Below are 13401 nucleotides of genomic sequence, written 5' to 3' on the forward strand. Positions count from 1 at the left end.
GTAGCTGGTACGTGGGCAAAGTCCACAACATGTGGATTCATGCAGGGTTTCCTCACTGTTCTACCCGAGACACTGCTGACCCCTCATCCATGTCTTGCAATCATGAATCATCCATGTCCTGGGGACTGAGAGCTGCCCTGCTGATCACCACACACCACGGTGAGTAGGAAGTGCCACGTGCTGGCGAGGATCTATTGACGAGTGAACACAACTGTCACCAGATCTGGAGGAAGGCTGTGGCCACCACCCCAGAAGGAACCAGCGGGACATGGGCAGTCAATACAATTCAAACAGTCACTTATCTTCTGCCCCTATAACTGTAGATTCTACCTGTTTGTGACCGTGTATACAGGGGTCACACTGTGTACATCAACACAGAATGACCGTAGGTCCTCCTGGAAGCAGATAATGACAGAGATACAGAACTGTGATGGGTTTATTAGGGGAAACGAGGAAAAACAAAATAGAGGGGACAGGAATGGTCAGGGAAAGAATTCAGTCAAATACGCATATCAGACAACTTTTCTAAATATATCACATCACCACTGCCTATTGGTCACAGTTCAGGGTCCTCTTCGAACTTCACATTCTCCTGTAAGGCAACGAGATTTTGGGTTATTGCAATGGGATCTTGTGTTCTCCTCTATGTATTTTGTCTTCAACAATATATCTGTGGCCTTGGATGAACACTTAATTGTGTGGCTGCATCTGTGTGTCTACCTCTAAGGGATTATGACTGTCTTCAAATCTTAGATATAGATCCCTGAATGTACACAGTATCACAGTTATCTTTTTCTTTTTCGTAAAGTAGGACCTGAATTTTAAAAGAGAAAACACAGGGGTCTTTGCCGTATGTTTTGAAACAGGGATTGCCAACCTCTCAGCCTCAGGCATTACACTCTTAGTTTCATGAAATTGGATGAACATCTGTCGATGACCTTCTGTGTGGAGATACATTCATTGCCACCCTGAGAAGGGTGAGTGTCCACTCATCCCATACATTTTACAAATTCCTTAAGTGCTTAACTCACCTCTTCATCGTACTGACCTCAGAAACCAACATTGTCCCTGTTTCTCAGATTACAAACCTGAGGCTCTGAGATGACCGCCGAGAGCTGGTGTTAGAGCTGACACAGCAGGAACACAGGCAAAGCCTCAGGAGATTGCGAGGGAAGTTTCGGAGGCGCAAACCTGCAGGCAGGATGGTGACAGCAGACGCATGGGTGTGGTGACCAGAGTACAGCAGGGGCGGCTCCTCCTCGCCCCTGAGTTTCCCACCAAGAGTCTGACTCAGGCTGAAGGCCAAGGAAGCGGCACAGCTGATCTACAACGTGCCTTCATTGCATTTAGTCTCACTGAGACACACAAACTTAGGCAGACAAGCGATTCCATAAGACTAAGTTTAACTATCCCAAGTCTCCCAGAACATTCTTTCATACATGTCCAGACCCTTCAGAAAACCAAGGGAAACAACAAACTTTATTTAGATTATGAACTAGTTGCACTTTGGTAACGTTGACATTTCAGAGATGATGACTGCATTCTACATTGTGGTTGAACCCGTGCAGCAGTCCTTTGCAGACTTTACACTGTCCTCATGCTCCCTTCCCAGTTTGTGGGCCCTGCCAGAGATGGCCTCCAAGTCCATCCTACTGACCCCAACACCGTCCCCTCTGCACCTCCTCAAACTCTGCTTACTTCTCGTGCTCAACTTCCAATTCTATTCTTGCATGAGATTCAAGTTTCCCCCAGTTTTGCACTCGAGGATCCTTCACTGGTACTTCCGCTATGGTAGACCACAAGGTCTGTGTCATATAATGCATGTGCCCCTCTTTCAGACGGGATACCTGAGGCACCTACACTTAGGGGTGCATCTCATCCTTCACGGAGCTCAGGAACATTGTGTCTAAGTACGAGGCACATCTGCAGAAATGATGTGCCTGCTTTTCTACAAAAAGACTCTTTTCTTCTCCACAAGAGAGACCTACAGCTGACCTCATTACAGGGAAAATGACACAGCCCAACATATGTATGTTTGGAGAAACCTGAGGAAGCTTAACAGTGTCCTCAGCCAGCAGCACCCTTGCATTGCAAAGCCTGTGAGGCCATCTCTACGTCTTCTCAAAGACTCAACAAGACAGAAGCTGAACGTGCTGAACACATCCACTCATACTGTTCAGATCATCTTACAAATAATCGAGGAGGAGGTGGTAGGCCCTATCCCTGAGGACACTCAGGAGCTGGAGGCAGCTCAGAGAGCACATGAACAGGGATAAAAGGGGAGCTGTGGGGAAGGGCCTGCAGGGTGGACCTGGTAAAGGAGGAGGTCCTCTTGCATCCATAGGGACCTACAGAACAGAAGTGACAGGTATGTTGGTATGACAGACAGAAGCAGAACGCCCACAGGAGCGGAAACCCAATGATGCAGGTGTCAGCACCTGGCCCCTTGTTCATTCACAGGTTCTAGGAGAAAAGAGCATCAGTGCCGGAAATCTCTACCCTCCCACAAAGTCCCACCTACAGCCTGGAGGTACCAGATGCCACAAGGAGAGACTACGGTCGCCACACATGACTGCCCATGTTTATAAATGCAGAAAGCCAAGGCATCCTATTCTAGAAGATTGATGGCAGTAATGCCAGTCTAATAAAGGAGCACATTCCAGAGAGGCAGGCATCTATGTCCAGGACCCGTCTGGTGTCCTCTTCCACCACACCTGCAGACTTTTTATTTCTGGCTTAATTTTACTTTGTACCAATGATCCCTTCTGAAACTCATCTATTATTTGTATATTTATTTTTATTGTTTGCCTCTGCTCCCCAGAAAGCAGGCTTCATAGAGGAAAGAACTGTCTAGTTTATTTACCACTGCAGCCTCAGTTCTTAGCACAGTACTTGGCTTACTTATTGAATAAAATATTGTGTGTGTGTGTGTGTGTGTGTGTGTGTGTGTGTGTGTGAAGATATAAACTCAGAGCACAGTTCCTGAGATACAGTGGAAAGTGGACATACACACAAACAGAAAGTAGTATGAAAAAAAGGAGTAATCGTAAAATGCCATTTTCAGGGTAATTAAAACAAGGGTTTGAACCAGAACTGGCAGACTCTAAATTCCAAATTCCTTCCTCCTGACCCTTGACTATTATCTTTCTGTTTATTATTTCTTGACGCCTACAGGAAGGTAATATGTCTGACAGAGTGATTGTAGTTTAGTGCCCAGCACACATTAATGGTAAATTGAATTGGAAAAAAACAGCAAAATCTGATGATATAGTTATTAGAAAGTCATAACGTAAAAAAGAAATTACGGAACAGTCCCATTGAGTCAGTATTTACAAAAATAATTCTCATTGATTTAAATTTATTTGCATTACCATAAATTAATCTCATAATATGGTTTGATTTATTGAGATAAATTGAACCCATTACTTAGGATAGAGAAGGATTAAAAATAAATATTTTACTTTTCCAAAGGATTGAAACAACTGGTTTCAGTTGCAGTGCACAGCTGTAATGTTTGAGTATCGCCTATATTTCTGCAATTATTTGCCATGGCTTTTGAAAAAGAAAAAAAAACTTTTACAGAGAGAGCGGGTGGAGGTGGGATGTGGAAGGGAATATCAAAACCCTTTGTCAGACACTGCCATCTCCTGGTAAATTTACAAAATGCAACCTTAGAAATATTTCTCTTCAAAAATTAAATTCTGTGTTCCAAATTCCTCTGTTAATCAAATTCACTTAAAACCTGAGATTCAAGTTAGACTTATATGGGATTTTTCATGTGATATAAATACAATTTCAAGTATCAAAACGACTGAGTGAATGTTTCCCTCATAATGGCGAAGAAATGCCAATCTCAGATGTTAAAAAACATTTCTCATTAAAAAAAGATCCTCATTACCATTTAAGCTTTTTCATGGGGCCAAATCAGCAAATTAAAGAGCTCAGGGCCTTTGCCTCTCTGTGTTTACAGGATTACAGCTAAATTAGTTTAATTTTCTTAATCAAGTGCCCATCACAGCATGCCTCCTTCATTTCATGTGCAGGTAATGAAAACTGACACGTCTAACACAGGAGACTCATCTTTGCTCAGCCTAATCCAAAGTCCATTGGTAATTACCATCTTGAGTGTGTCCTATTCTGCATCTACTTCAGCAGCTCAGCGCTCAGCTGATGCTCAGGCCATGGGGAATTGAGTGACTCTGGGCAATGGGAGTTGGCTGTTCCAGGCCGGGGTCCACAGTCTCACCAGGCAAAGCCAGGATGTGCTCAATGGCCAAGTGGACTGTCCTGCCTTGGGATGTGCCCGAGGCAAATGGGCTCCCAGTGCCTGATCTTTCCTGAGTTGGAAGACAAGTGCACTTTCCCAAGGTTAATGGAGTTCTATTAACAGTCGTGATGATCTTCCTTGAAGTTAATATTCTGCAGTCGTGACACTAGTGTGCTTTCTAGTTTAATCAAAATGTGCTTGGGTTTGAATTTACTGCCATTTCTCAGGAAACTACATGGTGTTGGCTTTGAAGCAGTCTCTGGGGTTAAACAGTTGTGAGTCCCATCATACTTTAGCCCCTTAACTGTTAGGGTACTTTAGGCAACTTACTGCTGCTGGTAGCTTTCTAAGCCTGAGTTTCCTACTCAGAATTTCTTAACCCAAGTTCATATATAACTTCATATTTGGACTTATATGAACACCCCTGGAAAGTATATGTGTTTGTGTGTTTGTGTGTGTGTGTGTGTGTGTGTATCTTGTGATTATATGTATTTTTGTTCCCAAAGCATCCCTAAGTTTTCATCAGATTTTCAGAGTAGCCTATAACTTCTCTCCACCTCTGAACAGTGAAGACTTTCTATGATCCTGCCATTAATTTGTGATTTTAATTATACTACTCACCAGGTTGTTGTGGGGATAGATTAGGAAAGGTTAAAATCCCGGGCAGAGCGTCTCGTGCATGTAAATGTTACTTTGGATGAGGAGATCAGAATAGGGATCAAGACCATTACTAAAAAAGAAAAAAAAAAGAGGAAATGTAATTTGGATTAGTGAACTCATTTTCAATCACTAAATTACTACTGGCATTCTCCTTATCTGGCCACAGTGTACCTCCTGTAATTGGCCTGATGATGTTATTACCATTATCACAACTAGGTCTGGTTTGGCCAAACGCAACTGAGTTGGGACCTTTGATGAGGTTAATTTTTGTTTACCAGCACTCCTAGATTATCAGGAGAAAAAAAGTGCTTCTATGTCAAATCAAGGGTTTCCAGATTCCTCTCTAAGGGTTTATAGAGAACATCTCCCATTATGTGATTAGTGAGGAAATCAAATAATGCTGAGGTAGAATCTTAATACACATTGGTTTCCACTCACTATTTAATCTAGGACAAACAGAGTTTAATGAAAGGAATTCATCCTCCATTGAATTAATCAGTGGTTTCACTGGATGGCCAGTGTTGTCTGAAGTTCCGTTTCACTACTCAGTGAAAGCAAGTGTAATAGTATGAAAAGGGCATTGATTTGGGAATCTGAAAGAATTGATTTTAAATTTCACTTCTTGGAGATGATCTTGGGCTATGATGTTGAGGAGTTAACAAACTGCCCAGGACTCCAACTTTTCATCTGTAAAATGAAAAATTTTTACATTAATCTTAGGATTTTATTTTTAAAGGAAATCAGTTTAGTAGAAATAGCATTAGTCTTCTACTTTTCTCTGTATTGTGTTGCTAAAGATTAGGATGAGATATAATTACTAGCAACTTACCTTGAAATTCTTATTTATTTTTCTAGAATGAACTGTAGTAGATAGCACTTTTCATATATTCAAGAACAGCAAAGGTTAAACTGAATTGAGGTGGTTTCTCATAAAATGGAGATTTGAACCCCTGAGTGGTGAAGAGTCACTGAAATAACCAATGCACACAGGAGTCAGTCAATGGATGATAATTGGGTATGTGAAGTCAGAAAAGGGTTTCTCTCTTAGTGCTTACACTCCTGTGGGAAGGGACAGACGTGTATAAAATACCTGCCAAAATGTCCACTTGAGAGATATGGAACATTCATTAGTTGGCTCCAGACTCCAGGGGTGTGGACTCCTCACACTTTGGGTCTGGGCTTAGACACTGGCGGAGGGGACTCCCACACAGTCAGAGGTGGCCCTGATGCAGACAGAAGAAGGAGAGACGGGGAGCTTGGGGCAACATGTTGCAAGAACAAGAAGAATCTGAGTTCACAGACAGGTCCTCTGCAGCTGAGGCTGAAGGCAGATGTGGGCCGGGGGATGGAAAGCAGAGCATGGTAGGTTTCTGTGACATGGGGACAGGGGTATTTTAGAGAGAGTGGTCAGAGGTCATCACCTGCAGGAGGAAAAATTTAAAGATGATGATCAAAGACCACCATGTGAGAATGTCAGGAAAGAGTCCAAAGCAGAGAGAATATTGAAAGATCATGACACCCAGAAATAAATGTTTAGGGAGCAGAGGGAAAGGAGGGGAGGGGTAGACCTGGCACTTCAGACCTGTTCTTCCATCTTTCTGGAAAGCTCTTCTCTCACCTGTCCATGGCTGCTCCTTCTGCTCACCGGGGTCTTGTCCTGAGTGTGTTACCTAAAACTGCCCACCTCTCTATTTCCTTACCTTGTATAGTCGATGGACTGGTGGCCCCCTAAAAGATGTCCGCGTTCTAATCCCTGGAATCTGTGAATGCGACTTATTATGGAGAAAGCAGTTTTGCAAATATAATTAAGGTAAGGATTTGAGATGCAATCATCCTAGATTATCCAGGTGGGGTTCTAAGTCCAATGACAACTGTTCTTGCAAACATACACAGAGGGGATAAGGCCAGGTGAAGATGGGGGCAGAGATTGGAATCCACGACCATAAGCCAAAGAATGCCTGGCATCAGCAGAAGCTGGAATAGGCAAGGAAAGGTCCTCCCACAAAGACTTCATAAGGAGCATGGCCATGCCCATGAGTAGATTTTGGATTCCTTGATTTTGGACTTCTGGCCTCCAAAAATCGTGAGAGAATACATTTCTGCTGTTGTAAGCCACCCAGCTTGTGGTACTTTGCCATAGCCCTAGGAAAACTAATGTGTCCTGCCAAACTGTGTAACTTGTTTGTGACTTACCCATTTGCAGCCTCGCTCTTCCCACTAGATCCTGAGCTCCATGGGGGCAGGGACTTTGTCTTGTTCATTTCTCTGTCCTCAGACATGTGTTGCTGCTTTCCAGTGATTCTGTCTTTGGAAGTCACCCTCCTAAACAGGGAAGACTCCAAGTCACCATCTTCTCCTCGCCTCCGTTGACCCGAAGAATACCTGTGCTTCTGCTTGGTGGATGAAGCTTGACTCAAAATCATGAGGCAGGCAGGGTTTAGTCAAGAAAACAGACAGGACACGAAGTGTTCTAATGGAGGAGACTTAGTATAGGTTATTAGCGCACAGGTGTTGGAGGGTTTCGGGAACAAAAGTGGAGAAGGAGCACTGCAAGGCTCTGAGGAGGGGCAGGACGGGCTACCATTGGCGGTTCCAGAGGGCATGGGGCTGGTCCTGGCAATGCCAGAAGGAACTGGAGGCTGCAACCAGCTGCTGCTCTGGGCTGAAGGGCACTGCTGGGGCAACTTTGCCAGAGACATTGAGCAAACAGGGGAGAAGGAAGTCCTTTCTCCAGGACCTCCTACTTTCTCCTTACTTCCTCCTGGCTCCTAAGTTCCCTCTCTGCTTTCTGGTAACAGAATCTCACAGGAAGCCACCAGGCTAAAGGCATATGGGAAATGTAGTTTGTGCAGAACCAGAAGACATACTAGAGCCAGATGGATTTGGAGCTCAGAGATAAGAACTTGTTCATAGCATAAACAGTGATCGTGTGCTTTTTGACCCGGCATCAAGAAGCATAGTAAGGATTTATCCTTCGCAGCCCCATGCATATGTATAATCGCTTAATGAATCACGTGTGTAATTTTTTGCTATGTCTGTCTTCCCTACTGGACTTCAAACTTTGTAAAGGAAGCTGTTGTGTGTTTTCTCCCTATGGTATCCCCAGGGTTTAGAACAATGACCATCATGGAGTTGGCGTTTCTGAAGAGTTGTTAACTGCCTGACTGCCTTTCTGGGTTTTTATCTCATTTGATTTAATGTTTCTGAAGGAGCGGGCTATCCTTTATGTTATAATGAAAAGTCTTCTCTCCTTGTATAAATATGTCATAGCCCTTATCCATTAGTGCTGATATCCCAGAGGCAGGGCAGTGAGTGAAGAGCTAAATTCGCAGGAGGCTGCTCTGGAGCCTAAATTACCTCGCTGAGTGGTCTGCACGAGACCAATTATTGTCAAATCTCCAATATCTGCTTCCACTTGTTTCATGTCAACGTAACTACGGACTCCTTCAAGCAAGTTTGTTTTAGGAAATTCCTTTTCAGTCTGTCTTTATGAAAACTCAAAACTGATCGTGTTTCCTCTGAATAATGAGAACAGGATTTAATACATGGTTATTCTTTTTTTTTAAGCTTATTTATTTATTTTGAGAGAAAGAGAGAGAGAGAGAGGAATAGAAAATGCAAGCAGGGGAGGGGCAGAGGGAGAGGAAGAGAGAGAATCGCAAGCAGGTTCTGTGCTGTCAGCGTGAAGCCCTACACAGGGTTCAGACCCATGAACTGTGAGGTCGTGACCTAAGCCCAAGCCAAGAGTCGAACACTAAACGGACTGAGCCCCCAGGTGCTCCTAGTATATGGTTCTTCACCAGGGATGATTTCTCTCCTTCAGGTGGGTTTAGCAATATCTGGTACCAGCACCTAGTAGGTAGAGCCTAGAGACACTGCTAGTTACCTAAATGCACAGGAAAGCCCGCACAAAAATGAATTATCTGGCCCCAAATGTCAACACTACCCATCAAGAAATCCTTATCTAGTTTAAACGTGTATATATATATTATATATATATATAATATATATATAATATATATATATTTAAGGATAAAATGTTCTTTTCTTGAATATTTATTATTTATTTATTTATTTATTTATTTATTTATTTTTAGAGAGAGGTGGGGAGAGGGGCAGAGAGAGGGAGAGAGAGAGAATCCCAAGCAGGCTCCATGCTGTCAGCACAGAGCCCGACATGGGGCTTGATCTCACGAACTATGAGATCATGACGTAAGCTGAAATCGAGAGTCACACACTAAACTGACTGACACACCCACGTGCCCCTCAACTATGTTTTTCTTATTCATTACTCTATGAAAAAAAGTATAATACAGTGGAAAAAGCATCAGCTTCGGAATCTAAAAGATCAAACTTTAAATTTCACTTTATTGCACCAGCCATTTAACCTTAGGGAATTAACACATTGCTGAAGACATCATTTTCTCATCTATGAAGTGGGCGAATTAAATCCTGGTTTGTTACATTATTATGAGGGTTGCATGAATTAACCAATGTATGCTGCCTGGCACACAGGAATCCCTCAATAAATAGCGCTGGCTCTGTGAAGAAAGCATGTATATTCGAATGCACTGATGCTACAATCAATGCCCAAAAAGCACTTCTTCAACTTTTTAACTGCTTTCCCCCCTCAAGGAATAGAAATTGGAGAAACTACATAAATCACCCATTTCCCAAAGCAAATTTTTCATTAATGGTGTTTATTTTAACAAAACCTTGGTCTACACTATTTAACTTATTCTAAGAGTTTTAATTAGAGTCACCACATTCTTCAGAGCAATAATCTCACAAGAATCAGAAGAGGCCAAAATATGAATATATGGGGACAATAAAAACAAATGTTTGAAACTAAGACATATTAATGCCATAGCTAGGAGACACTTTCAAGGACCTTTAAATGTTACAAAAAATACCATAGCAATTCAATTTAGGCTGGCCAAAAGAAACCAAAATATCTTAAAACATTCACCCTTACTTATGAAATATCATGTTCGTAATATTTAAAATTTCTTATTTAGCTATACCACAAATTAATTGGATTTTTGCTGTCTATAGCTTGACTAAGGGAATATATACACACACACACACACACACACACACACACACACACACACATATATATATGCACACACACAGACGTGTGTGTGTGTGTGTGTGTGTGTGTGTGTGTGTGTGTTGTTCTAACTGGTAGAGCAATGCATGTTCATTTTAGGAAAATTAAGAAAACGTATGAGAGTCAAAAGAAGAGAATGACAAAAATGACCCACAATCCAATAACTAGAGAGAGGTGCTTAACATTTCAGCATATTTCTTTTCCTTTAGTCACTAAATGACTATTATTGGGGGCTGGGCTAGACTGGTTAAGTTCATTAGGGTCTGTATTCTCAGCACTTTGCAACATACTTAGCACATAACTGGAACACCTCTACCCAGAGATACTTGCTGGCTGATTGACTGGGTCCTTAATTAAGTATACGCATTAGACTGTAAGACTATATGAAAATAACATTCCACTAAAGGCTTGAAATCACAACTTACCTTTTGTAACTGCTTATGTATTAGGTCGTATCGTATGAAATGGGCTATCTATACTAATTGTGACCCAAACGGTGGAAATTTAATTACAACTTCTCTTATGAGCCTTTTGAGCGCTGAAAGTGAATATCATTCCTCGTTTGTACCATCTGCAAAGCCGGGTGAGAGCTTTGTAGAAAGAAGATGCTTAAACATTGAACACTGCATTGTGCATATATGTGTGCACTGTGAGGTCTCCCAAAACCTTTACATGAGACCAATAAATATGAAAATATTTATTATTTTCCTTTACGTTTAAATAGTAACAATGTTTCTGCATTGCTTGTGGGAAGGTAAATGGTTCAACCAGTGTGGAAAATAGTTTGACAGTTCTCCAATAAGTTAAACATACAATTTCCATATAACCCAGCCATTCCCCCTCTGGGTACATACCCAAGAGAATTGAAAGCAGGTGTTCAGACAAATACTTGTACACAAATGTTCATAGCACTATACCTGATAGCCAAAAGATGGAAACAACCCAGTTGTGTATGAATTGATGCATAGATAAACAAAATGTGGTATATCCATACAATGGAATATTATTCAGGCATAAAAAGGAATGATGTAATGGTACAAGCTAAGTGAAAACACTATGCTAAGTGAAAGAAGACCACATATTCTATGATTCCACTTACAAGAAATAACCAGAATAGGCAAATCCCTAGAGACACAAAGTAGATTAGTGGTTGTCAGAAACTGGAGGGAGGGAGGAATGGAAATGGATTGTTTAATAGATACAGAGTTTCTTTTCAGCCCCTTATATAAAAATGTTCTGGAGGGGTGCCTTGGTGGCTCAGTCAGTTGAGCTTCTGACTTCAGCTCGGGTCATGATCTCGGGATTCATGGGTTCAAGCCCTGCATTGGGCTTTTTGCTGACAGCTCAGAACCTGGAGCCTGCTTTGGATTCTCTGCCTCCCTTTCTCTCTCTGCCCTTGCCGTGCTTGTGCTCTCCCTTTCACAAATAAATAAACATTTTAAGAAATGTTCTGGAACTAGATAATGTGATAGTTCTACAACATTGTGAGTGTACTAAATGTCACTAATGGAAAAGTGTATGCTACGTGTATTTTTTCACAATAGAAAATGAAGCAACACCCATTTTTGTTACCTTAATAAGTCAGGATCCTTTTGTTTGAAAGGGACTGGATCAAATCAAATTGGTTTTAAAAAGAGGAATTATGGGGAAGAAAATTCATTATATTACAAAACTGAGAAGCCCAAGGTAGAGAACTCAGACATTGTCATCCAGATAACATTCTCTCTTGTGACACCTGGTTGCCTCAGTCAGTTATGTGTCCCACTTTGGCTCAGGTCATGATCTTACAGTTTGTGAGTTTGAGCCCCCCATTGGGCTCTGGGCTGACAGGCTGGAGCCTGCTTCAGATTCTGCGTCTCCCTCTCTCTCTGCCCCTCTCCCATTAGAACTCATTGTATGTCTCTCTCTCTCAAAAATAAACATTAACAAATTACAAATAAAAAATAATATTCTCTTCTCTCTTCTCCTTTCTCTGTTTCCCTCCCTCCCTCTCTCTTTCACCTTTGCTGTCTCCTGAATGTTGGCCTGCTACACATGTGCTTTTCCACAGTGTGGAAAGAGGAGAAAGCAGCACATGGCCTCACAGAGATCCAGGTGTCCATCACCAGGTGAGGGACCTCAGGTGAAAGAGGGAATCTCTTAAACTGGCCAGTCTCGGACAGTGGTAAAAAGAAAGATCTCCTAGCACTCCTACATTATCAGCTGTGTGATCTTGAGCAAGCTACTCAATCTCTTTGAACTTCAATTCCTCACCTGAAAAATCGGAATAACTATAGTACCCACCTCGTTGGGTTGTCATGAGGGTCGAATGAGTTAATATGTGTGAAATACTTAGAACTAGGTCTGGCACATAACAAGTGTTCATTAGGACTGGCTCTTGTGATCATCACTTTCATCATCACTATCAAAGCCTCTATTTACCAAATCCAGGGGAAGGACTTGATTGGCCAGATACAGGCCAATGAACTCCCTTGTTCTTAGGATTCTGGAGTGGGCAGGTCCACCAGAAGCAGTCCCCACAAAGAATGAGGTCCTTACCAGAAAAAAAGGAGTAAGGGAGTTTGGTGCCCTAAACAATGACGGCCACCCAGTTGCCTACCACTGCCACAGAGAGCTCCAAAATCCCATCTCTGTGGTATAAATATATACACATACACAGCAGAAGTTAGCACTTTTGGGTTCACTATGTGCCTGGCCCAGTTTTAAGCTATATATGTTTATTACATCATTTGTTCTTACAAATTTCCTGTGAGATCAACTATTGCTCCTGTTACAAATGAGGCAACTACATAATAGAAACTTGGAAGAACTTGCCTAATGTTGTCAGGTCAAGGTATGATTTGAGGCAGTCTGAATTTTCAGCCATTTGGCCCTAGTGCCTTCTGCTTAAAAGCAGTCACAAATAAGTTAATGAAAACATAAGAAAAAAATGTTCACAGGTGGCATTGGTATTGGAAAGAAAGAAAGAAAAAAAAAAAGAAAGGGAAAGAAAAGACTTGTTTTTAAGAGCCCCCGTATATATAAGAGGTTGTACCTTAACATATGAAGGACTAGCAAACCAATGAAATGAGGTTCTGTTGACACTCCTATTAAGAAGAAAAAATGTTTGTTAGCTTGAATAAATAACTATACTTCCCTAAATTTAAATCCCTCCTCTCACTGAAAACTGAGAGATTTGGAGGTGGGAATCTTTGAAGAAACCTATCAATTCTCATATATTTGTGATCTCCAAGTTGGCATCTCTTGCTGACAGGCTTAATTCAAGGACCTCTGGTCAAGCAAACAGGTCTTTTTCCTTACAATGGAAAGATAAACACAACCCGGAAGTATGAATGGGTTGGTTGTCTTCCATTGTGGGTCT

At 41.8% G+C, this 13401-nt stretch overlaps 1 long non-coding RNA gene across 1 annotated transcript; it reads right to left on the reverse strand.

Moving 5' to 3' along the window:
• Positions 1 to 418: 418 nt before the first annotated feature.
• Positions 419 to 1318, reverse strand: LOC122236402. The gene is made up of 2 exons (XR_006214460.1): positions 1089 to 1318; positions 419 to 592 (listed from the first exon to the last, which is right to left on the reverse strand). It is a non-coding gene; the product is annotated as an uncharacterized LOC122236402 (long non-coding RNA).
• Between the last annotated feature and the right edge of the window lie 12083 nt (positions 1319 to 13401).

The sequence above is a fragment of the Panthera tigris genome, chromosome A2 (genome assembly GCF_018350195.1).
Source record: "Panthera tigris isolate Pti1 chromosome A2, P.tigris_Pti1_mat1.1, whole genome shotgun sequence".
Taxonomy (NCBI): Eukaryota; Metazoa; Chordata; class Mammalia; order Carnivora; family Felidae; genus Panthera; species Panthera tigris.